Raw genomic sequence first — 27,238 nt, 5'->3', positions numbered from 1 at the left:
TGCCAAGGCAGAGGAACTGGGCCAGGTAGAAAGTGGGGCACAGTATAGGCTGCAAAGGTCTTGTGTGGCGACCAGCCCCAGACACCATGGAGAGGAGTTAATATGTATTCAAGAACACTGCCTTTCCATAATAAATGATATTTTATTGCCAAGTTACAAAGAATGTCTGGAAGCATCAGTGCTGGGCTCTGGTGGGGACTCCAGCCAAATATAACTTTTCCTGTGGCTTGTTATCATTATTTTTCAGTGGCAGTAATGACTCAGAAAACAATCTTTAAAAATATTTTTTTATCACCTCAATCTGTTCCGTCAAGTGTCCTTGTGTTGTGATGCATCGTCTTCTGAGCTGGATTCATACCCTTTGCAGCGTTCTACAGTCTCCATACCTGTCCTTTGGAAGACACAGTAGACACATGCCATTCTCTATTCCAGGCTAGAACTTCAGTCCCATCACTCTAACTAACAGGTCCCCAAACCCAGCTGCAGGTTAGGATTATGTGGGGACTATGATCAGCCTGAATGTCATGGTAAAAAAGAAAATACATCAAGTGTCCTCAGAAGAGAATTAATACAAAATATGACCCATGCACTTATTTGGGTAGGATCAATCTCTATGCATATCCCCAACCTGTAACAATTTATTTATTTATTTTTTGAAACATAGTCTCATTCTTTTGCCCACGTTAGAGTGCCACGATGTAAGCCTACTTCATAGCAACCTCAAACTCCAAGGTTCAAGCAATCTTCCTGTCCTAGCCTCCCGAGTAGCTTGGACTATGGGCACCCATCACAACACCCAGCTAATTTTTCTGTTTTTACTATAGACAGGGTCTTGCTTTTGGGCCAGGTAAGAAGTGGTCTTGAATTCAGGCTGGTCTTGAATTCCTGAGCTCAAGGGATCGTCCCACCTCAGTTTCCCAGAGTTCTGGGACTATAGGTGTAAGCCACTGTGCCTGGCCACTGTAACAAACTACTACCAATTTAAAAATAATGAGTTTTCACTAGAAATCCAGCTGTGATATAGGAATGAAGTTTGCAGTCAATGTAAAGATGATTAAATGTAACCACATTCACCCTCTAACTGCCATGCCTCTGAAATGACCAGTAGGAAGCTATAATGCACATTCACAATTATGAAGATATTAAAATAAATAAATTATTTTAGACAAATTTTGTTTTTGTTTTGAGTTTTTTTTCTCTTTTGCTTGCTGACTTACTTCTTATCTATATACATTTAACTGGAGGTGGGAGCATTCTGCTTGATCATTTTATACATAATTTGATTTTATAGCACCTTTATACAAAATAAAAAAGTGACTTATCTCAATTAGTGTTTGGCAAGATGAAGATACTTTTGTAAGAAAGATAAATGTGCTTACTTCTTCCTCCAGGCAGGATTAAGCTCAGGCTGGAGTTCAGCCCCACCTCACTTTCTTATCTGGTATTTATAGGCAGGGTTTGCAATAAGCAACTCTCAGCATGTAGCCCTAAAGGGTTGCCCATATTAAATTCACAATTACTCTTTTACCCAATGTCATCCAATGGAAAATCTCTAGGAAACATTTTAGAAATCTACCACAGTGTTTCATCAACAACGTTTGGGAGGTTTCTAGAATTTAGTAAGAAGATACCAGGTTATGCTAGACAATTTATGATGCTCAGGGAAATATGAAACTAAAAAGAATCATTTCATATAATCCAGATTAAAAAATGATATTTAAAATGATTTAAGTGGTACAATTATCTGAAGCTTGACCCTGATTTCTTTACATATAAATTAAATAATTTACTTAATAACTTTTATATATTAAATTTACCAAAACTGCACCTACTATATAAAGAGAAGACTGTATTTTGTTATCATACAAAGGTTGCTCAATTCAACATTTTGGAAAACTGTGCTGCCAAAAGAAACTCAGGTCACAGAAGCTTCATTTCTAATATAAGATACTCATATTAGTCTATACTCATAGTTGTTCCATTTATGCTCATTGATCATAGATCTTATATCAAAATATCAAATATAAGGGATAATGACTAACAGTTACCTAACAGTTACAAATTGGGTTATATAGCTTTGCCCATGAAAGAGAAATTAACAAAATGCCTTCTCTCCCAATGTGTTTTTTTTCTAATGAAGTAAAATATATATATATTACAATGATTAAAGAAAAATTTTACAATATTTCTAAAAAATGTCAAAGATATGTTGTTACATTTCCAAGGAATCTTTTCCCTGGACTGATTACAAAGTTTTTTAATCAAAAAAGGACAAAATTTTAGGGAGCAGTACAAATGACTACAAAATGTGGTAAGCTACACAATATTGGAGGAAAGCTAATTTTACTAGCTGTGCAGGAATTTATTATTAACAGAACGATGATTTAAAAAATGCAAATAATTTTTTGGCCATTGGGTTATGTTGCTGTTTCAAGAAGAGTTGATGAGATAGCAAATGGTGTTGAAAAATTAGCTATGTAATGAACTGAAACCAGCAAATTTTTATGACAAGTAAATGACAGTATTATGTGTGATAATCAAGATTTACTGCTCACATACAGAAGATGTGCAAAGAAAAAGTTGTAGAGAAACTAATATTTTCAAAAGTATTGATAAAGTACAAAAAGGATGTCAATATTTGGAATTTTTTAAATATTAATTAGAAAAAATTTTCATTTCCAGTATCATTGTTTGTATCATACATAATGGGACCAGCTATGATTCATCAACAGTAAGGTTGTGTAAGCAACTTAAAGTATTATAATGTTTTTAGGAGTTCTGCAGGCAGAATGGGGACTAAAGACCCCATTCCTGGCAAGGGAAAATACTCCCAGAAAAAGAGGAAAATAAAAAAATAAGCTGAGCAAGTTGGAACAAAGGAAAGTAAGCTAGTTTACCCTTAAACAAACCACTGCAAATTTTTTTTTTTTTTTTGAGACAGAGTCTTACTCTGTCCCCTTGGGTACCGTGCCATGGTATCTTAGCTCACAGCAACCTCTTGGGCTCAAGTGATCCTCTTGCCTCAGCCTCCCAAGTAGCTGAGACTACAGGCTTTTGCCACAACACCTGGCTACTTGTTAGAAGCAAGGTCTTGGTCTTGCTCAGGCTGATCTCAAAACCATGAGCTCAGGCAATCCACTGCCTCAGACTCCAGAATACTAGGTTTACAGGCATGAGCCACTACACCAGGCTGCTAAATTTCTTATCTGAGCAAGTTTCCTGCTTTTCCTAGATGCCAGCCTATAGGGGATACAGCTTACAATCATTGGTGCTGGGTTTGTGAACACTCTGAAGAAATAATGGCCACAGAGGGAGCTTTGTGCAAGGCCTAGCAAGAAGCATTAACTAGGCCATCTCCTGCCCAGTCAATAGCCAAAGCAAATACCCATTGTGGATATTAATATTATGGCTGGAGCAGAGATCAAGGGAACAACTCAAGCCCTGAAATATGGGTAGGAGGGCTTATATCACTTATCACAGAGGAAGGTGCCTCTGTGGTGGTGATGAGAGGAAAATTCTTCTTTCCCACTGATTCTTCAGAGGAGATTGACACCAGTGGTGTTTTATTCCACAGTGAACTAGCAGGTATGAACACCCTCCCCCAGGAATCTGTGTGTGTGACCACACACAGGAGACTGCCCCTACACAAGGCTCAGATTCCAGATTCCTCAAGGCTGCTCAGACCCTTAAAGTTAATGATTATGGAAACAATAGGAGCAGATATGCTTGCTGAGAAACTGCTGACATCTTTGTTCCCTTCCTCAGCTTACTCTCTGGGCTAATGAGCAAATAGCTTTCAATAACAGCTGAGTGGAACTGACAATCAGGGCCACCTGCCAGAAGTCCACAAATGGGCAGTGGTCCCACTTGAAAATTTGATTCTGTGTGTCTTATCACACTGTTTCTAATTTCACATTGCTTCAGTCCACCCCCACCAGATACACAACTCTTAATGGACCCTGCCCCTGGGGTGGGACCCCAGAAAGTTCATTCTATTTTTAATCAATAATTAGTGGGCAAGACTCTTGGTAAAACATTTCAGATATCAATAAATATTTTTTCAGTCTTACATTAATAAAATTAAGACTAATCCTTTGAATGGAATATTATTTAGACACCTATGAAATGAAATAGATAATAAATATTTTATCCAACATAAGTAATCTTTTCTGACTTCATAAGATGTCCCTGCAGAGAAAACTGCTTATAAATCTTATGTTCATGATTTGATACTGTTGTAGAATTATTTCATTTAATTACTGTCACTAATTAGTTAGTGACAAGTACAATGCCAAAATTAAAATCTTGAAAAATGATGTATTTATTTTAGAGATATTTGTGGAGTTAAGTAAGGTGATCTTTAAAATTCAAGAAAATGACATCATATTAACATAAAATAAATTTTCATGGTAACATCAAGGAAATTTTATTAAGCACAGTCCTACAGGTAATAAAAAAATTCTCAATAAAAACTTTTAAAATTTTTAAAAAGAAACTTAGATTTATTTTAAAATAACCTCCGTCACTGAACATTTTCATTGTTCTTTCTTTCCAACTCATGGATAAGGTTATGTGTAATATTGATTATTATATGGATGCTACCAAAAACTGAGAACTAACTAATTAATTAGTGATTAGTTCACAATCCATTCCTTTAAAACAGAAAAAAGGCATGTCAATAAACATTTACAGAGAGTTCCCCGAGGGAGGAAGAAAAGAAAGGTGCACTAATTGCAAAGGTATGAATTTCAAACGCAGTTCTTAAAAAAAAAAAAAGAACCTAAATTACTATATTAGAACATTTCCAAATTTGCATTTAGGGAGAAAGAGTTTCAGTGCTGTATGACAGTTCTATAATATAAAGTTACTATTAGAGATATTACAATGGTCACTGTAAGGAAGCTTAAAAACATGTAGCAACAATGATATAAACTTTTAAACAAAATCCAAACCAAACATCAAATTACTAGAGTTACATGAAACAAATAAAATTATGTTTTTAAGGATATTTTAAAAGTATTTCATATTGTTGATCTTCTATCTGTGCAGTATATATAGACATATATGTATACATATATATACGTGTATGTGTATATATATACACACACACACACACCATAGCTCAATGATAAGAAATTTCTACTGCAAAAAATGCAAATTTATTTTGTTTGAATTGCCTATTTTTTTCTTAAATAAAATATTTATGGAGCCGGGCATTTTCTTAAAAAGTTAGAATCATAAGTAGTTTATGTTTTATAGAAAATGGGTATCTTCAACTTATCATGGTCAACTTCAAAAATATTACAACCAGGGTTGGGGAAAGGAAGAGCAGAGAGAGGGAAGGAGGGAGGGGGTGGGATCTTGGTGTGTGACACTCCTTTTGGGGGCAAGACACAATTGTAAGAGGGACGTTACCTAGCAAATGCAATCAGTGTAACCTGGTTTCTTATACCTTCAATGAATTACCAACAATAAAAAAAAAGTTACAACCATTTTATAAATAATATAAGAAGCTTACAGAAGTAATTTTTTTCATTTTCTCCTCCTGTCCTTTGTAATATGATTGTCATTTATTTTTCTTTTCTACATGTCATAAGCTCCACCTTACACTGTTATGTACTTTGGCTTATATGGTCACTAATATTTGAAGAATTGAGAAATGACAAAAAGGTCTTTAACGTTAGTTTCATATTTGCCATTTCTGATGCTCTTCATTCTATCATGCTGATCTCGTTTCTAAGTAGTATCCCTCACTTTTAGACTAAGGAACATCTTCTAACGTTTCTTCTAACACCTGGTGAACAATTCTCTCAGCTTGTCATTGTGTAAAAATGTCTTTATTTCATTTTTCCGGGATGTTTTTGCTTATTTACAATTCTTTTTATTTTTTTTTTATTGTTGGGGGTTCATTGAGGGTACAAGAAACCAGATTATACTGATTGCATTTGTTAGGTAAAGTCCCTCTTATTATTTACAATTCTTGATTAACAAAGGTTGATTTGTTTTTCTTTCAGTATTTGAAAAATGTCATTCCTTGTCTCCTGGATTGCTTTGTTTCTGATGAAGTCAGTGATCATTGTTACCTCTGTTCCTGGCACATAATGTGTCTTTTGTCATCTGGATGCTTTTGAGATTTTTCTCTTTCTCACCTGTTTTCAGGAATTTCATTCTGATAGGCCTCCTTACAGTGTATGTGTGTGTGTGTATGTGTTCGTGCATCCATGTGTGTATGTGTGTGTGCATGTGTGTGGGCCTGGGTGCATATGTATATATGCATGTGAGTGTGTGCATGTATGTACACGTATGTGTGTGTATATGTGTTCATTAGGTTTCTTGTACCTATTTATAGTTTTCATCGAGTTAGGACTTTTTTTGAGCATTACTTTTTCAAATATTTTTCTATTCTAGTTTTCTCTTTTTCTGGAACCCTAATTTACATATTCACTAAACCTTTTACCTTATTGCGAGGGTAACTGAGAATCTGCTTTTTCTTTTATTCTTTTTTCTGTCTGTGCTTTGGTGTGAAAAGCTTCAATGATAATGTGTTCATGCTAATTGATCTTTTTCCTGCAGTGTCTATTCTGCTGTTAAACTCATCCAGCATTTTTTTTTCTTTCAGATACTATGTTTTTCACCTCTAGAAATTCCATTTGTTTCCTTTTTTAGTTTTCATTTCTTTTTTACATTTATATTTACATATAAATGCTTATTAATTCCAACATTTCTATCATTTCTGAGTCTGTTTCTATTCATCATTTTTTCTCCTAATTACAGGTCATATTTTTCTGTGTCTTTATGTGACAAGCATATTTTGATTAATTTGATTAGATTGTTGATTTTCTTGATTCTGTTGTCTTCCTTTAAAGAATATTGACTCATTATTCCAGGAGTAATTACAGTACTTATGTATCAGTTTGATTCTTTTGAGTCATGTTTTTAAGCTTTAGGAAATCCAGCCTTGAGTAACTAGGCTGGCATGACTCCTGAGGCAAGGATTTGATGGGGTCCGCACTGAATGCCCCAGGTGTTTACTGAGGTCTTTCTGCTGTGACTAGACTGAGTGCAAACACTTCTCAGCCCTGTGCATGCTCCGGAGTTGCTCAGCATGTAACTTCTGGATGTTCTCAGCCCTGGGCATGCTCTGGAGTCAAAGGGTGGTTGATGCAGATTTCTGGATCTTTCTCTTCATTCCTCCTTTCTCTCTGTTCTCTGCCCTGCACTTCTAGTTCCCTGAGTGTTCCAGGCTCTGGTATCTCTCTGTCAGCTTAGCAAGATAGCTGTGACAGGTAGGTTCCTACCCCTGTGCTATGGTCCCAATACGCACCTCCAGACAGAAAACCAAAACGATCCTCTGACACACCTTACTGGTTTTCCTTGTCTCAATCTTGTGCTGGATCGTGTCCAATATCTGAACATCTTTTTTACAGATACGTGTTGTTTACCACAGTAAGGCTCTTCCAATACTAGTTTCTCAGTTGTGACTAACAGCAGAAGTGAATTGCCTATTAATTTTAATTTTTCTCTCATACTGCCTCCAGAAACATCTCATAAAACAGTTTTTAACAGCCTCCTCTATGTATCACTCTTTTTTTCTTAATCCACCCTCTGCTTCCTGCCACCTGCCAAAATATTTGGCCTTCAAAATCTTAATAAATACCAGAAACTGAAAGTATCCCCCGACACATGGCAAGATTTTAAAATACAAGATATGTTTTCTGTGCTGCTCTGTCATTACTCTGCCCTGGGTCATTTCATATGAATTATAATATTTTGGCCCTCCATTTACAGGTAAGACGCAGTTCATTTGTTAGACTGCCAGACTTCTGTATTTCCCCTCTTCGTTGTTTTGCAATTTTTCCAACTTCAGTTAAGGTTATTTCTATCCTTCCTTCATCATACACAAATGAGTCCAGGTGGGTATGGCCTACCCAAACACTACCTTGTCTTTATGTGACACCCTGAAGCACAGACATAAAAATAGTAAAAGAAAAATCAGATTCTCAGTTACCCTTGCAATAGTGTAAAAGGTTCAGTGAATGTGTAAATTAGGATTCCAGAAAAAGAGAAAACTAAAATAGAAAATAGTGTCATTCACAACTCTAGTATTTTATTTTCCTTCTTTTCATATAAGAAATGGTTTCTTGCTTTCTTATTTGTTGGAAACCCAAAATGTATTCATTGTAAGTTGGGGCAAATATCTGACTACTTAACCATATTTTCTAAGTAGTCCTGTATAATGATTTATGTAATAAAATGTGTGTTAGATTCTGATAAATTTTTTCTTTTATTATATTTATCCTTTTTCAGGGTGTTATATTTATGTACAGATATTTTATTAATACTTATGAAATGATGTATATAGACAAATTATACTATTTGTCATGTTTCCTTCAGCCTGGTAAAACGGGCTTTACAAAATGTTGGCTAAAGGCAGCATAGAGTCCTATGGAGTTAAAAGCCACTGCTTTCTTTATTTCATACAATTTGCTAATTGCTTTCCATATCCAAAGCATTGTCCAACTGGAAATATAAAATCAAAATGGATATTATGTGTGTCTTCAAGGAGTTCACAATTTAATAGGAGAGAAATCCTATTGAATTCATGAATATATATCTCCTGTTCTTAGAACAGTTATGACAGCAGAGAGGGTGGTTAATAAATATACATTGAATTAATGAAGGTAAGTTTGCAACTAGCTTAATAAAGGGCAACAAGTAAAAAGGGAACTAATATTTGCACAAGTAGAAAACTGCAGGAGTCTAAAAGAGGAAAGTATCAGACCCGACAAGGCCACAACAGACCTCTTGGAGGAAAGGGCTTTTAATTTAAACCAGGATACGTAAACCAGATTGACAGGGAGGCAGATGACAGGGCACTACAAAGTGAAATACAACCAAAAAATCACACATGGAAATTACACAGTATATTTTGGAAGGATAACTAGTAACCAAATTTGTCCAGACCTTAGTAGTCAAGTTCAAGTAAAGGAATGACAAGAGATGAGACTTGAAACCTAGGGCTGGCCAGATTTCAGAAAGAACCGTGCCACAGACAGCAGAAACCAGGCCTCATTTCAACACAGCAGAAGTAATGCCTAGGAAACTTTTTTTTTTGCAGTTTTTGGCCGGGGCTGGATTTGAACCCACTACCTCCGACATATGGGGCCAATGCCCTACTCCTTTGAGCCACAGGCACGGCCCATGCCTAGGAAACTTAATCTAGCTTCGGTATGTAAGAAAAATACTATGTCAAGGGACAGAGCCTAACCTAGAGGACATTCTTCTAGTGCCCACCAGTCATGCGAGCCACAAAAAAAAATGTCCTCTTTGAAAACAGTAAACCTTGGGATGACATTTTTTCTAATTTCTTGTACCTGCAATGAGGAGATACAGAGAAATGAGACAATATTTAGGCCATATATAGCTTTAGGAATTAAAAAAAATAGACACAGTGTTTGAAATTAAAGAATAATGTAATGGGATAATAAGGGCCTTTCCAGCAACTTGAACTTTTTCTCTCTCTTCATTTTCCATTATAGACATTTTCAATATCATCCTAGGCATAAGATGCTAGGAGCCAAGTAAAATCACAGTGGTTTAAACTTCAAGAAGTTTCTCAAAGAATTTTGTATATACCAGGGAACAAACTCAGAAAGGTTGAGTTGAGTTACTAAAAGTAAATAATCAGTACATGAAAAATGTAACTGGGTGAAGTTTGCTATGTTTAATCTTCTCCTGGATGCTTTATCATTTCTTCTCAGGGGCAGAGACCCTGTCATTTTTAATCTATTGTGGATAATTAATTCCACACAGTTACCTGTAAAGAAATAGACTTGAAGCCATAGAAGCATCGTATGTGTCCCTTCCTGAGAGCCATGGATTCGTTCAGTCCTTCACAGTTTGCCTCTGTGACAACAGCTAATGCCATTTTACTTCTTCTGAAGCCCAGGAAGCAAGACAAAGGCCCCTCAGCAAACTTATGCTGCAAGGATACGTTGAGGGCTGGAGTGTGGATTAAAATTTGCCCTGGTCAGAAGAGATGGAGAGCCTTGTAATCGTGTGGTATAACATTTGATTCTCAGATCGCACCACCGAAGTCCATTATAGGCCTCAGAAATCCCCTGGTTACTTCCACTCCCACTCGCTATGAAAATAATTACTAGTTCATGCCCAGAGATTAAAACAGCCACAGAATGAAACAACTCCAGTGTTTCTCTTAGCATACTTATTTGCTTAAGCCTTCTTCCAGAATCTCCCATCAGTCAGAATTCCAGGCAGTGCTTAAAATGTATAAAGTTGCTAAGCTTTCATCTTTGGCTATTTTGACTAGGTCCCAGTCTCTTCCTCTAAGTGGGGTGTGATTTTTATTTTCATTCTTTCTCATATAAATCATACGTTTCTTCCATTTGGTATCTCCTGTTTTAGCGATGGACCAGGCAGAAGACCACTCCCAAACTGAGGAGAAAAAACAATCTTGTTAAAGGTTCATTCTTAGTCTAAAACTAGATAAATAAAAACTCAGAACACTCAACAGGCAAGAGAAATAACAACACTCTTTGAATGGACAGTTCACAATAGATTCAAATTCACATTGGCAATGGACATTAATAATAATGGCAATTAATTCCAATAAAGCTCACTCAAGTAAATCTCTTGTTTTGAGCTAATTGAATTGTGACAGATTGGAATTATGCTAGATGTACAATAACAAGAGCATGATAAATGACACAGGAATAATGTCTTCCAACATTTGTGTGATGTGCTGCTTTCCTATCCCTTTGGGAAGAAATAGTAAATAGAATTGAATTTATTTATGGACATCAAATCAAAGCAGGACAGTAAAAAATCCAAAAGTTTTAACTGTTGTGAATTGGTAACAGATTTCATAAATTAAGTTCTTTAGCATGACTTCATACTGTAAAATTACAAATAACAAAGAAATATTTATTGAGTGCTTACTATGTGCCAAATAAGTGCTTTCTATGCATTTTTCTCATTTGATTCTTATGGTCTTTTATTACATAATGCTCTCCAATTTACAAACACAGAAACCAAGCTTTATAAAGGGACAATAACTTGTTTAAGTGAACTAGTGGGTGGTGGGCTGAGGCTGAAAATTAAACACTTGTTCCTAAACACCAATCTGCCTGTTTTGCTTACTCTTTATGTATACTGGTTAAATGACAGCACAATTTCTACTCATATCTCCTAATATAAATGTTTTAAAAGGATTTTGGTGAATTTATTATCAACTATTTCATAGTTAGGACTGTTTGGTTTCAAGCATCACTAAATACAATGTAAATGATCTAAACAAATTGGGGGAGGTTCTTTATCTGATATAACATGAAAGTTGGAGTATCTGTCTGCTGAAGTGGTTCAGTAGCTCAATAATGTTATCAAGGAGCCATGCTTTTTCTGTCCATTCACCACCATTCTTTTTTTTTTTTTTTTCAAAGCAATTTATTTATTTATTTTTATTGTTGGGGATTCATTGAGGGTACAATAAGCCAGGTTACACTGATTGCAATTGTTAGGTAAACTCCCTCTTGCAATCATGTCTTGCTCCCATAAAATGTGACACACACCAAGGTCCCACCCCCCTCCATTCTTAACATGAAGCAGTGCCATCTGCCAGAGCTCCAGGCATCAGAAAGGATGGTGTAGAAAGGATCGTGAAAGGCTGGAGCCAGTGACATCTATCCTTTTTGTTAGGAAATTGAAACCTTTCTCAGAAGTCCCAGAAGACTTCTCCTGTAGTCTACTGCCCAGATCTGTGTTGCATGGCTATGCCTACCTGTGAAGGAAGATATGAAAGCAAGCAATAATTTTGGCAGGTTCATTAATCTAAGAAGATGAAGAAGAAGGTGTTTGCGAATGGGCATAGGGTTAGACACCCAAAAATATCTGCAAAAAGTATATATTGGGAAGAAGGCAATTTAGTCTACTTAGGATATTATAACAAAAATACCATAGAAGGGGTGGCTTACACAACAAAAATGTATTTCTCACTGTCTGGAGACTGAGAAGTCCAACATTAAGGTACCAATTTGGCTGCTGGTGAGGGTCTGCTTCCCCGTTTCACAGGGGTGCCTTCTTGCTATGTCCTCACCTGGCAGAGAAAGAAAGAGCTCACCTTTCTTCCTCTTTTATAACATCATTAATTCTACTGTGAAAGCCCCACTCTCATGACTTTGTCCAATCCTAATTACCTCCCAAGGCCCCCCTCCAAACACTTGCACACTGATGGATGGTAATTTGGAGGAGAAACAACATTCAATTCATAGTAGAAGATATTATTTGATCAATACACTACAGCATTTATTAACTGGTAATAGAACTTGTCTAAAGCATACATTTTTTTTTCAAAGATGGAGTCTTTTGGAAAGCAAAGAAACAGTTTTTGTTCTGGTAACAGTTACTGAGAAATGCCCATGTGCAGGTACCTGCCTGGGATGTACAGAAAGCTGGGAATGTACGGCACACGCCCAGGGCTTTAGAGAACAGAGGAGGAAGTGATTTACAATAACAAATAAACAACTATAAGGGAGCATGTGACACATACTACCACGTAGCAAGTAAAATGTAACAACTTTAGTGGAAGGAGAAACTTTTTTAGTAGAGAAAAAGTTTTGCTACAGAAAAAAGTATTTGCCTATTTTGCAGTGAGTAGAAAGAGAATCCTCAAATAAATGGCTCTCCAATGGTAAAGCTTCAGATAGTTTGGCAACTATATATACGAAACAAAAAGACCCAGCTTAGTAGAAAAACCTAAACCTGCCCTGTTTAAGTTTTGCAGCATTGTCCGAATGTGGATAGGTGCATTAGAATTCCCCGTGTAGGCCGGGCACGGTAGCTCACACCTGTAATCCTAGCACTCTGAGAGCCCAAGGTTGGGTGTATTGCCTGAGCTCAGGAGTTCCAGAGCAGCCTGAGCTAGAGCAAGACTGGATCTCTAAAAATAGCCAGGTGTTGTGGTGAGTGTCTATAGTCCCAGCTACTCGGGAGGCTGAGGCAAGAGGATCACTTGAGCCCAAGAGTTTGAGGTTGTTGTGAGCTGTGACGCCACAGAACTTTACCGAGGGCACAGAGACTCTGTCTCAAAAAAAAATAAAAATAAAAATTCCCCATGTACCATATGAATGTGAGCATTCTTGATAATCCCTTAGGCTTAGAAGTCACTATTGGGCACCTCAGGGAATTCCCCCTCCCATCATCATTTCATCAGTTTGGGATTCTAGTGTGGTTGGGGACAGAGAATTGTTTAGTGTGTTGGAGAAACACATAGCATATTAATTGCACTTGGAGACACAGAAACTCAATGAGGGAGACTAATTAAGAAACATAGATAAACTTGGAGTTCTGCTTTACCTCACATCATATCATTATGGCTCGGAATGAAGCGCTGAGCTTTATTATGAGTCAAAGAAGCAGCCCAGGCCACTGATGTAGGAATAAGAATAAGGGAGATACGTAACACACACTACATCAAGTGAAGAACTGAAGTAACTGCAATGTTATTATGATTATTTTTTATTATCTATTTACTTTGTTTATCATAGAAAAAAACACTATTTATGAGGTATAACCTTGTGCTCTGGCCATAATCTATGAACACATTTTATATGACTTTTTAAAAATTTGATTCTCATATTATGCCTGTGAGAGAGCTACTCTCTCTTATTACTTCTACTTTATAAATGAATAAAATAAGGATTGGTGCATTCAAGTGACCTGCCTGAGCTTATGTATGTTATTTTCTGGGTGCTTAGCAGTCACTCACAGCCATTAAATGGCAGGTCTTGCTTTGAAGCCTGACTTACCCAGACCCCCCCAAAATCATGTTTTCAACTATCATGTAAACTTTATAATTCTATAATCCAAAGAAAAGACAACAGAACTCTGATTTTGAGAAAATGTTGGCAGAGTCCCAGTCTAGAGAGAATTACCTGGGAAATATGCAATTATTTAAATGTAAACATGCATGATAGGAAATATTCAAATGAACCTTGAAAAGTTGAGTGTTGTTGGATGCATTGATGAACACAGCTAACAATACGGTATATGAATGCTTGTTTTCATAGCAACATAATTAATGCTCTAAACATCCATCTATATGCAGACCTTTCCCGTAAAGAGCAGACAGTAACTATTTTAGCTTTGTAGATCATAGAGCTTCTGTCACAATTTTTCCACTCGCCACTACAGGCTGCTTTTGTATGTACACACATGACAGAGCATGGTTGTGTTCCAGTGAAATTTTACTCATAAAACAGGCAACAATGAACGTGGACCATGATCCAAAGTTTGCACTCCCTGGTGTTAAAGGACAAACATAATCCCATTTTAGTGAAAAGTTCTAAAACAGTACTATTATTGCAAGCAAGGAAAAAATAAGTATATATAAATTTTAAACAATACTTGAATCTTGTTTTTATAAAGAGAGAGAACACAGTTTTTATCTTCACTTTCAGCTGTACTGCTACAAATAGTGATTAAGAGGTAAGGAACTTACATTAAATGATAAAAGCAATAAGTAAGGAAGAATGTCTAAAACTTCAGATTATATTAGGAGACACTTGAGAGGCAAGATTAGCACACTAACTGTTGTTTAGAAGACCCAGAGCAAAGCTCAGTATAAGTCATTCTACATCATTCTACACATATTCAATGACCACCCAGGATACAAGTCCTATTGGATAAATACAAGCATTAAAAAAAAGGAAGCGAGGAGATCAGGGCAAGATGGCCAACTGGAAGCAGCCTCCAACAGAAGCTCCTGTCCAGAGAGAAAGATAACATCCAGAAAGTATCCAATTAAGCTGAGGACAGGGAGCCCAGCTGAGAGAGAAGTGAGATAACTGCAGGTCACCGCTGCAGAGGCAAGCCGTGATTCCAAGACAACAATCTGCAGGTACAAAACTCAACAGAAAGGAAAAGTGCCCGACCCCTTCCCCAAGAAAGCTGCAGGTTCTTTTTTTCCTTTTCCCTTCACTCTGTTTTCTCCTGTGGGTTTTCTATAGGCAAGTAGTGAACTGAGGGTCTCTTGTCTCAACCCACGGGTGAGAGCAGTAGGAAGTGGGGCTACTTCCTCCAGAGCAATTGTGTGGTGACTCTGAACATTCTCTTACCAGGCAGATAAATTGAACTAACATTTTCCCTGCCATTCTGAACTTCCTTCCAGTCCACCCCTTCTCCCCTCACCAGATAAACCAGATTCCTTACACCTGCAGAGACTAAGGGAGGAGGCTCATGAGCAGCGCTGCCACCAGACTACCTGACTGAGTGCCCCACCCCCTGCCCAGCTGGTCCCCCATACCCTCCCCGTCTCCAAGCCACCCTGTGGGTCCCAAGCCCTGCCCCCGTGCCCTCCCTGCCTCTGCACCACACCTGCCCAACCAGAGACCACTGAGGCCGAGCGCCACACCCCACCCAGCCAGAGATCACTGAGGCTGTGTGCCATGTGCAGCCCGGCCGGAGACAGCTAAAGCCGCGTGCCCGCACCTACCCCACCTCCGCACCAGGCCCTTGCCAGACCAGAATCACCAGTGGAGTAGTGTCCTCCCAGCTGAAGTCACCGGGCATTGGACACTGCCAGAATCGTGTTCAGCACCCTGCTGCCAGATCAGTGTGCAGCATGCTCCTGGAGCTGCTCCAACAGTCAGAATTCTCTGGCTTTGGCAGTGGCAGAGGAGCTGCATAGGGGCACTTTCCACAAAGATCCAGCAACAATAGAGTGATCACACCAGGGTCTAATCTTAGAGAAACACCCCCCAAACTTTGTGCACTGCAAGAGGAAACCAGAACTCACTCTATAGGGATACTAGTGCTGCAAAGCGGCAGGGGCAAAGGCACGGTGGCTGAGGGAGAAAAGCATTTGCTGGCCTGGTACCCCCAGGACTAGACTGAGCCCAAGTGGAATACTCGCCAGTGGCTATTGAACACCTGAGGCAGGCAGGCTTCAGTTCCCCCAGCTGGCTGGTGGCTGAGGGCAGTGGCCGGGCCTCAGGGGCATTGACCTTCCTTTGACTCTGACAGGCTCTAAGCCCTGGCACTTCACATTATTGGTGGAAGCAGGACTGCAGCCCTGCAAAATCACCAGTGATTGGGCGTGAAAAAGGAACAAAGTGGAGAAAGAGACTCAGCTCCCTGGTCCTACTTTGCTACCAGGCAGGCCTTTCTGACTCCGTAGAGCACCAGAGAGAGCCAAATCTGAGCAGCCAGTAGACCTTTCAAACTCTTCCTCTTGAGAGTCCATACTGACTGGGTCAATTGGTTCAGAACCCCTAACTTGGGACTACCACCCAAGGACGCTCTCGGGTGATACCCTGGTTGTGTAGTAATAGGAAGGGTCAATTTTCCCATTCCAGTTGTTGTCTGGGGAGGTGGGGTTTCTTAATTTCTTGTATTTCTTCACAGCTAAGACTTAGCCAGAGTCAATGCTCCACCAGGATCAGACAAGAACCAGTTGAATGAGCCACCACCAGTTGAATGAACCAGACTGAGCCACCTAACCCCACCACACCAAGCAGTTTTCCCTAGCCTCAGACTATAATACTGTACAGGTCCTTTGCAAAGCTAAAGGGGAAAAAGCTGCAGTCATCAGTCTCAGATCCTTAACAAAGGGATGGTTAACCACAACTCCAGGAAACCCCAATCCAACCTCACCTTACCTGACCACCTAGCCAACAGTGAAAAACAATCATGAGGCAGAATCAGCAGAAAAACTCTGGCAACATGAAAAATCAGAGCATATCAACTTCCCCCAAAAACAATAATGCAGACACAGCACAAGATCCCATTCAAAAACAAGTGGCTGAGATGTCAGAAATCAAGTTCAGAGTTTGGATAGCAAATAAGATAAACAAAATGGAGGAAATGATGACATTAGAATTCAAAGCAGAAATTCAAAAGATGTCTCAAGAATTCAACAAATTTAAAGACAAAAATGACTAAAGATTTTGACACATTGAAGCAAGAATTTGCATCCCTCAAAGATCTACAAAATACAGTAGAATCCCTCAATAACAGAATGGAGCAGGCAGAAGAAAGGATCTCTGATATTGAAGACAAAACTTTTGAATGCTTCTAAACACTCAATGAGGAAAAAAGTGGAGAACAAAAACAGATCATTCTCTCAGAGAGCTCTGGGATAATTCGAAGAGGTCCAATATTTGCCCTATAGGAATACCTGAAAGTGATGAGGTTGCTGCAAAGGATCCAGATGCTTTGGTTCATGAAATAATCAAAGAGAATTTTCCAGACATTCTAAAATTCAGAGATTTTTAAATGCCCAGAGATTCTAAAATTCAGATAGCAGAAAGTTTTAGAACACTGGCACAACTCGATCCAAACAAAAATTCTCATACACACATTATAATTAACTTCACTAAAGTTAATATGAAGGAGAAAATTCTGAAAGCTGTAAGACGTAAGAAAACCATAATGTACAAGGGGAAGAACATTAGAATGACTGCAGATCTCTCTGCTGAAACCGTTCAAGCTAGAAGAGGGTAGTAATCACCCTTTAATCTCCTTAAACAACATAACTTTCAACCCAGGATCCTCTACCCAGCTAAACTGAGTTTCGTTTATGATGGAGAAATTAAATACTTTAATGACATTCACATGTTGAAGAAATTTGCCATAACCAAACCAGTCTTTAGGATATTCTCAGACCTATCCTCCTTAATGAACAACACAATCCTCCACCACCAAAATAAACTCACTCAGAAACTTTTGATCAAATTCTAAATTCCATAGTGGTGAAAGGATAAAAATTTCCAGTGGACTTTTGAAAAACTCTGTCTGGCTTATCATTACTCTCAATTAATGTGAATGGCTTAAATTGCCCTCTAAAGAGACACAGGTTGGCTGACTAGATACAAAAACTCAGGCCAGACATCTGCTGCATTCAAGAATCTCACCTTACCTTAAAGGATAAACATAGACTCAGAGAACTCAAACTTATTACTAAGCAAAAAACAAGTGATCCCATTTCATTGTGGGTAAGAGACATGAACAGAAGCTTCTCTGAAGAAGACAGGCACATGGCCTACAGACACATGAAAAAATGCTCATCATCTTTAATCATCAAAGAAATGCAAACCAAAACTACTCTGAGATACCATCTAACTCCAGTAAGAGTAGCCCGCATCACAAAATCCCAAAACAACAGATGTTGGCGTGGATGTGGAGAAAAGGAACACTTCTGCACTGCTTGTGGGAATGCAAGCTAGTACATTCCTCTTGGAAGGAAGTTTGGAGAACACTCAGGGATCTAAGTGTAGACCTACCGTTTGATCCTGCCATTCATCTTCTAGGTATATATCCAAAGGACTAAAAATCATTTGACAATAAAGCTATTTGCACCAGATTGGTCACTGCAGCTCAATTCATAATAGCCAAGTCATGGAAGAAGCCCAAGTGCCCATCGACCCATGAATGGATTAATGGATTGTGGTATATGTATACCATGGAATATTATGCAGCAGCAAAAAAATGGAGACTTTACCTCTTTTATGTTTACATGGATGGAGCTGGAAAATATTCTTCTTAGTAAAGTATCTCAGGAATGGAAAAAAATGTATCAAATATACTCAATACTACTGTGAAACCAATTTATAGTAACTCACACTTGCATATGAAAAATGAAACACAACTTTAGCCTAGGATGAAGGAGGGAATGGAAGGGAGGGGGATGGGAAGGGGATAGGAGGATAGTAGGGGACAGCAGGGGGACCACAACTATGAAGCACATTGCAAGTACAAGTTGGATCTATCATGTGTAGAACACAAATGTCCTAATGCTATAATTGGGTAAATGAGGTAAACGCTATGTTGATTAGTATGATGCAAGCACTCCAATTTGTACAAATAATCAATACACTGATATTGGCATAAATGTATTTATGACCTATGTACAAAAGACTTAATAAAAAAAAAGAGAAAAAACCCTATTACCCTGATAGGTAAAAGTAAAAAGATTTATTTCAAAAAAAAAAAAAAGAAAGTGAAATAAAAGAAACAAATATTCAAGAATTAAATTACTTGGTTTATGAGAAATTATCATGTGATTATTTAAATTATTTCTATACAGTAGCCATTTCCAGAAGAAAATAGATAAATCTTCATTGATTAAGATTTTTAAGCATTTGAAATCTTAGAATGAATGCGTGTAAACTTCTTTAACTTAGTTATACTTCTATTACTGCAGTTTTGTGAAGCAGACACCAAAATAACTCTATATGTGTGTGTATGTGTGTGTAGGCATGTATACACAGACACATATACATATATGTATGTTATTTATTATTTGTTAGTCTCTGTATAATAGTGTGTATATTCTGTGTATACATACACTACATATGTAATGCACATGTACACATGTGCTTATATAATATACGTAGGGTTTATATACACAGACATACTGTATATAATATATTTAGGGTTTATATACACATATATGCTGGTACATATAGTTTATGCCTATATATACTTATATAATCATCTCTGTTCCAGTACTCCAGTGGATGCCAAAATCCACTGGTGCTCCAATCTCTTAAATAAAATGTCATAGTATTTGCACGTAACCAACAAACATCTTCCTGTATACCTTAAGTCTTTAGATTTCCTATAATACTTAATACAGTATAAGTGCTATGTAAATAGTTACATTTTTAATTGGTCCTTTTTTGTTATACTCTTTTTTTTTCACATTATTTTCTGTCTGCAGTTGGTTGAATCTGCGGATATGGAGGGTTGACTATATTGTATGTTTGCCTATATATACAGAATAGAGAATATGATATTAAGTAATGTGTTGATGACCAGCATTTCCACAACATTTCTCTCATTAAATCTTCATCTCAAAAGGCAATACAAAGAAAAAAACTTTAGTGAAAACAAAAATGAGTACATTTGTTATGGAGAGACCAATTCAGCTTTACCTGTGCCTATCAGAGGGTCTGAGCCCTCTTCTTCCCCAACAGATGACACAGACAGAGAGAAATCGGAGCACATCATGCTGTGCTCCAAATCATTTATCATCTTTAAAATGTGGGGAAGCCATTGAAAGAGTAAACAAGACTTTTGTAAGCCTGCATAAAACATATTAAATATTTGGTGGCAAGGGATTTCCATTAGGCTTTCATGGGAGTTAATAAATCAACAGAAACCACTTACCGAAACATTTTCATGGGTCCAGTGGAATTCTAAGCAAATATCAGGTTTAAGAATGAAAAGTCAGTTATATTTTCAACGTAATCTCACGTTCAAAGAAGTGTAAAAGATGCTTAAGTGTTAATATTTTATGTTTCCCTGCTCTCAGCAGTAAATGTGGTCCATTAAAAAGAATGCTAAGCCATAGCTGTTAGCACTGGCATGGGACCAAGGAAACACTGAACCTTCACAGAAGGGGGTTAATTGCTACACGAAGAGGTAATTTATTAAGGAACACTGAAGCCCTGTATACTCCCCAATGTGAGGCTGAACAGCAAAATCTTACGTGAATATTACATTTGATAATCAAGGCCTTTTCCATAGAAGACTTCAGAACTAGCTAAGCTAAACAAAAAGGGGTGGTGGAGAGAATAAAGGGAGAAAGAAAAAATTCCAACACCATTTTTCTCTATGGCTCCCATAAACCTGTCCGTGGTGCCCTCCAGTCTGTCGCCCCCACCACCAGGAAAGTTGGCTGCTCCATAAACTTCTCGGTGGCTGATGAGAAAGTCTCACATAACTATCAGGTGGAGGGTCAGCTTCCACTGTTCTTTATTTGTCCAGATCTGGTGCTTCAGTATTCTTCCAAGTGTCAAAGTTAATGTTCACCATTTGTCAGAAGTGAAGCTTTCAGAACCTTATCGCATTGAACGAGCCCTTCTTTTTCACCACAGTTCAGACCAGCATAATGTGGCCTATTAAACATCATGAGTGGAGTAAATAGTGGCCCCACGTGCCCCATGCCTGATGTGTCCCTTTTGGCAGAGTTTCATTCTCAGTCCAATGGGCACCTTGTTCTGTCGTGAGCTTATGACTTTGTCAATGGCGAAGGTTCAAGAAACAAGCAGAGTTCAAAAGCAAGTGGGAGGGCCAAGGTGGCTCTGAGAAATCTTTTTACCTAAGGAGCTAATGGGTTTTTTGCTGTGCTGACAATAAATTCTGGAGCCTCAGAGGACTAGGAAGAATGACTTTTACCTCTTTTTCTCTCTTTTTTAAACATCTTCAATAGCAAATTGTCACTAAAGAAAAATTCCCTTGAAAGATAGGGTAAAGGAGAAACAGTGGTTTCTCTAAACTGTATCACTTTGGCACTTCCCAGCTTTTCCTACTTTAAAGCTTACTTAGTCCTCCAGCTATCTCTAGTTAAGCCTTGAATAAATAGGTATTTATTGGGTACTTATTTTGCTCCTGGCACTGGACTGAGAGAGGTAATAACAGAACACAAAAGGCCTACACCCAACTTCAAGTGTTCAGCGTCATAGCACAGATTTTTAACAAAAAATGAATCTATGTGAAGAAACAGAACAATTCTATAGTACCTAGCAGGAGAGCCATATGAAAATATTTTTTTATTTTTTACTTTTATTTATTTATTTTTAGAGACAGGGTCTCACCCCATCTATAGTTCACAGTAACCTTGAGCTACACAAGAAGATTTTAATAAGTACTCATTTACCTCTGTGGCTGTGCTTCTCCCCTGCTTGCCTTTCTTTAAGTTTATACACACACACACACACACACACACACTTTTTCTATAACCTCTATGGCCTCTTCTCTTCCCTGATCTATCAGAGAGCCAAAGCCATTATCTGAACCTTTCACTACATGCTTAACAGTATGTACTCTTGATGGGTTCCATAAGCAAAACGCTCCATGAGCAAAAGCTTCCATTTTTTCATTGTCAATTAGCTAGGTGTAAAGGAAAAAATATATTAATTAAACTAGTTTACACAAAGTGATAAGTGACTTCAGATTCCTCTTCTGCACCCCCTCTTTCTTCTTTATGCACTTTTTAGATTGTTAACCATCTATGGGAATATCTATGGGAAAATATTCTCTCATTCTAAGACTATACCCTGAGCATGCACCACATGATAGGGTAACCTGGTCTCAGCTAGGGAGAGGAAAGAAGAGTCTTTTTTCTCATCTTCTATCCCCTTTTCAACCACCACCAACTTCCATTAGTGGATTGCCCCATTTCTATTTAGAGTTTGGCCTGCAGGTTGCTGTGTTTGATATGTGATCCTCTGGCACAGGGAGAGGGAACCACTCTTTCTATAGAGCAAACTAAGCAGCATGCCCTAAGCCAGGTGAGCAGAATACCTGTTCTGCTTTCCAGCACCCAAGAGGAGATGCACCTGTGCCTTGGAGACCCTCAGAAAATGAAAGGCAGGAATGATTTCTGTTGAAAAAGAGAGTAGAGCTCAGTCCCCCAGGATACAGATCCATGTGACTTCCCAGATCCTCCAGGTATGTTCTGTTCTCCTTTCTTTCCTCTCTCCATTTGGAATTCCAAATTCTTGTCTTGGCTGTATGTGATTAAAACTCAGCAAGGTAAATTTGCATATAAAAATTGTTAAGTGATTTTTAAGATTTAAATTTTTTTCAGTAGCTGTTTTTTCATCCCTTATCTCACAAATACCTTCTTAATTGGATCAGTGTACAATACAGTTAAAGCAGCCTCATTCTGGATTATTTTTTGCTTAGTTTCTCATCCTAAGCAGATTTGAATGTCATTGAAGATCAGGATTAAGCCAATAAAATGAAATCAAGCTTACATCTACATAAACAGACATGCATGTTTCCAAGGGTTAAGTCTTCCCCCCCCCCCTTCATTTTAATCTCATCATTGAAAGGATGTTTTGGTTCTTATTTTCTGCAAGTACTCCATTGAGGAGTGTCTTATGTTTCCCATCTTGAAGTTTATCTTGGAATTTATCTAAAAGGAATTAGTTCGGTCACCAAGGTTAACACCCTTGTTCTTTCTTAATCTTTGTTTTCAATTTTCTTTCTAAGGAATTGGAAAAGAACACAGGCAGATGAGTAGTTAAGCAATCCCAGAACTTTGCATGTCACTTGGACCATAGCCAGGCACATGTAAAGGTCTTCACTTGCCAAAACACACCAGGGACCTCTTAAGCAATCAAGAATTGCTACATGTGTGCAACAGCTAACATCTTGAACACAATAGAAACATGTAATTTAATTATGCTCTGTTTCTTATACATTTACACTCAGAGCATCCCAACATGCTGGAACATGGGAATCCAAAATGGAAACTATTAGATTCATGCTGTGTTTGTAGATAAGTAGCAAGGATACGCCCCTGGTTCACAAATGGGCATGCTGAAGAGGAAAGGAGGATCTGACACTCACCCTAGTAGCCCTGGGGACATGAGGAGGAAGAGAAAGGAAAACAACAGAAGAAGAAAAAAGCAGCATGGCAAAGACAAATGATAGACCAAAACTCAGAAGAGGAGCAGAGTCAGGAAGGCAAGCCAGAGAAACTCATCCAAGGGTCAATTTCTATGGCTCCCGTCGTTCTCCTGGGGCTCCCGATAGCCTGACTAGGGACTAGTCCTCAACAGCTGGGCCTTTACTTGCATGGAATAAGGACTTATTTCTGCTGGTGGCATACATTCTACTTAAATGGAGGTGAACGCCTGTGTTTCCCACATGTGAGTATTCTACTTCTGAAAATGGGATCCTAAAATACATAAGACATTATTCATTCCCTGCATTCAATATGAGAAGAATTAAATGGAGTATCCCCCAGCAGTTTTACTCACATTTATTATAGTGGGCCAGGTCATTTTCCATAAAAATGAGTAGTTCCCAGCAGGGAAAAAAAATGTATAGAATGTGCTGATCTTGAACACGGAGTATTTATATAATATGTTTTATCACCCACAGACCTTATGGAGCTAGGTTTTCTCCTGGGATGCACTGTTAATATTCTCAACCTCTTTATATGCCAAATGGAAACAAAGATTGTTTGAAAAGGTAAATACAGTACTGTCATTCTTCCAGTACAATACAGATGCAGTATATCCAACTAGATTTGCTAAGAAAACGGGGATCTTTCACAAAATGTGGCAACATCATGCAAATGATTCATTCCAGTTAAATCCTTGTAAGTCAAATGTGTTACTCAGGGTTCTCTTGATAGACCCAACTCAAATTATCTTAGAGGAAATTTATTCATAGATACAGAAGCATCTGAAGTTATTGAACAAAATGTTAAATAACCAATTCACTAGAAGGACAAAAATGTGGCTATCTCTTAAAAACAAGTGGTACCAGAGTTTGCAACAGCCATCCTTGTTTTTCTCTATATATTGACTTCTTTCTCTCTTATTTTAAATTTCCTCCACAAGTCGGGAAGCATGGCCTCTGGTCATATTGAACACCTTTTAATAACAGAAAAAGTTTTACACTATTCTTTATCCCTAGTTCCAAAATCCAGGCAAAGAGTTCTGTGGTTGACTATAATAGATGTTCATTTTGCAAGCCAACAAGTGACCTTTGCATCAGACTATCAGAGTATGTTCTTTCCTCGTGCTTGTTATACCTTCATCATATCATTCATGTTTGGCAAAAGAAGAGGGAGTGTTCTTTTCCTTTCAGTTCAGCACAAGAGCACCATCATGGTAAGTAATCTAAGATGCATAAAATCAATCTGGGCTGGGCTATCTGTGACCTGAGATCTTTAGCTAAATCACCCACCTCTATAAAACAGGAAAAAGACATCCTTTCTCAAAAGAAATGCTAACTGATGTAACCACACACATGAATCTTACAGTCTGAATGAAAGAAACTAGAAGAGAAAGAGGACATATTGTATCATTCCATGTTACAAAATTCTAAAATAGACAAAACTGACTTATAGTCATAGAAACCCAATCAGTGGTTTCCTAGAGTTTCCATGGTAGAGAGTGTTGAATGAAAAAGGCATAAGTTATCTTTCTGGGAAAATAAAAATGTTCTATATTTTGATGCAGGTGAGGTTACATGAGTGTGCATATATTTATCAAAAGTCTTTGATCCAGGGCTGGGCACAGTGGCTCACGCCTGTAATCCTAGCACTTTGGGAGGTGGAGGCAGGTGGACTGCTTGAGCTCACAAGTTCAAGACCAGCCTAAGCAAGAGTGAGTCCTCATCTCTAAAAAAATAGCCAGATGTTGTGACAGGTACATAGTAGTCCTAGCTACTTAAGAGACTGAGACAAGAGAATCACTTGAGCCCAAGAGTTTGAGATTGCTGTGAGCTAAGATGCCACAGCACTCTACCAAGGATGGCAAAGTAAGACTCTGTCTCAAAAAAAAAAAAAGTCCTTAATCCATATGCTTAAAACATGAGTATTTTATTTTATATAAATTATACCTTGATAAAAGTTGAATTTATTTAAAAAATTTATTTTTCTCAGAGGTTTTAAGTGAGCATCAAACAATGCAGGGCACATCAAAGCACATTGTAAACAAAGAGTTTAAACAAATTTAATGCAGGTTTTTCCTTTCTTAAAATGTATCTATACATTTTTTGCCACCCTCTACATATTTATATACATGGAAGATTTCTAAGATCTAAGATTTCTATTCCATTTAATTGTGTTTGTGTTAGTTTGCTTAGTGAAGTCAGGATATGAATATAGCTAAACACTAGTCAGACTGTACTGCTATACATCACTCCTGTTCCTTTGGGCGTGTCCTCTCTCTGCTTCTCCCATTGTAGGAATCCAGTTATCAAAATCCTCAGTGATAAGGCTGTGAAAGTTCTTCCAACCCCTGGTGTCACTTGCAGATATTTGATCTGCAAGGGAGACAGAAACCACAACAGAGATGAAGTATACACACCAGCAGACATACAGCTAAAGACTCCTTCCCCTGTGGGGAAGCAATTGTTTCCGAGCTTGGTAAGTCTGGCTTACTGGTATACATGTTTCAGTTATTTATTGCCACTTAATAAACTACCTCAAAACCCTGGGCTTAAGACAGCAATAACTTATTGTTTCTTTCTCAGGATTCTGTGTGTTGGCTGGACACAGTTCTCTACATGGTGTCAGCTGGGGTCACCCATGTGGCTGCATTCAGCTAGGAGCTGAGCTGGGGCGGAACACATGAGATTGTACACTCACATATTTGGCACATCAGCTGGAGTGGCTGGGAGCTGGCTGGACTCCTCTCTTCCCACGTGGAGTAGTCCATCCCAAGCTTCCTTCAGTGACATTTAGATACCAAAAGGATGAAAACAGAAGTTGCAAGTCTTCCCAAGGAATGGCCCCAGCAGTGCCAGAAAATCACTTCCACTGCATTGTTTGGTCAGAGCAAGTCATGAGCCAAGCCCTGGTTCAAGAGGTGGGAAGTCAGACTCCACCTCTTGATGGGCACCGAGCCCTTCATGCTGAAGGACGGGAAGAACTTTTGGTGGACGTACACTTATTTACCAATAATCTACTGCACTCCACAATTCATTTGTTCCATCTGTTATAAATAACTAAGTTTAAAGTCAGTCAGCACCAAAAATGTAGACTTCAAAATGAGGGATTTATCTGTTCATGCTACACATTTATTCAAATAACGAGTATTAGAAATCTTCCCGGTGCAGGCATGTTGTGTGCTAGATTTGCCCAATAAAAATCCCCTAACACAAGGCTCAGGCAGCTGCCTGCTGTCTGGAGCTGCAGGCTCAGCTAGGTCAACCATGCCATCATTAAGTCATATGAGAAGAGTTCCCATTTGTCTAGATTTTAGGAATATTAGAAAAATTGGAGGTCATCTGCCCTTTCTTCTGGCTCTAAGAGGGACTTTCTTGTATTCTCTCAGCTAGATTTTAATCTTTTATCTTTTCAAAGAAGACTAAGAAACAGAGTGCATCAATATAGACAAACAGATGTCCATGCAAACGAAGGCAGGATCTTTGGGGGAGGAACAGAGTTCATTCTTATTCCATCAATCATTCCATTATGATCGTCTATCTGTGTTATTAAAATAAGTGCTTGCTATTTGCTACATCACAAGCACTTCTATTCCCAGTGTAGGGGAACACTTTTTTTTTTTTTTTTGGCAGTTTTTGGCTGGAGCTGGGCTTGAACCTGCCACCTCCGGCATATGGGGCCGGTGCCATACTCCTTTGAGCCACAGGTGCCACCTGGAACACCTTCTTGAAATCTACCTTCTCTTTAAGTTTAAGAAAGTTTCAGGCCCACCATCCTATTGTCATATGCCAGAAGTCGTAAGTC

At 38.2% G+C, this 27,238-nt stretch overlaps 1 long non-coding RNA gene across 3 annotated transcripts in view; it reads right to left on the bottom strand.

Moving 5' to 3' along the window:
- Positions 1-27,238, bottom strand: part of LOC128597644 (uncharacterized) — a 95,119-nt gene that overhangs the window by 52,620 nt on the left and 15,261 nt on the right. For all 3 annotated transcript variants that reach the window (XR_008383306.1, XR_008383307.1, XR_008383308.1), the window contains exon 2: positions 10,396-10,455. This is a non-coding gene — a long non-coding RNA (uncharacterized LOC128597644). The remainder of the gene's footprint in view (positions 1-10,395; positions 10,456-27,238) is intronic.

This window comes from Nycticebus coucang, chromosome 10 (assembly GCF_027406575.1).
Source record: "Nycticebus coucang isolate mNycCou1 chromosome 10, mNycCou1.pri, whole genome shotgun sequence".
Classification (NCBI taxonomy): domain Eukaryota; kingdom Metazoa; phylum Chordata; class Mammalia; order Primates; family Lorisidae; genus Nycticebus; species Nycticebus coucang.
The sequence above is the reverse complement of the archived record's forward strand: the minus strand, read 5'-3'. Positions and strand labels throughout refer to the sequence as shown.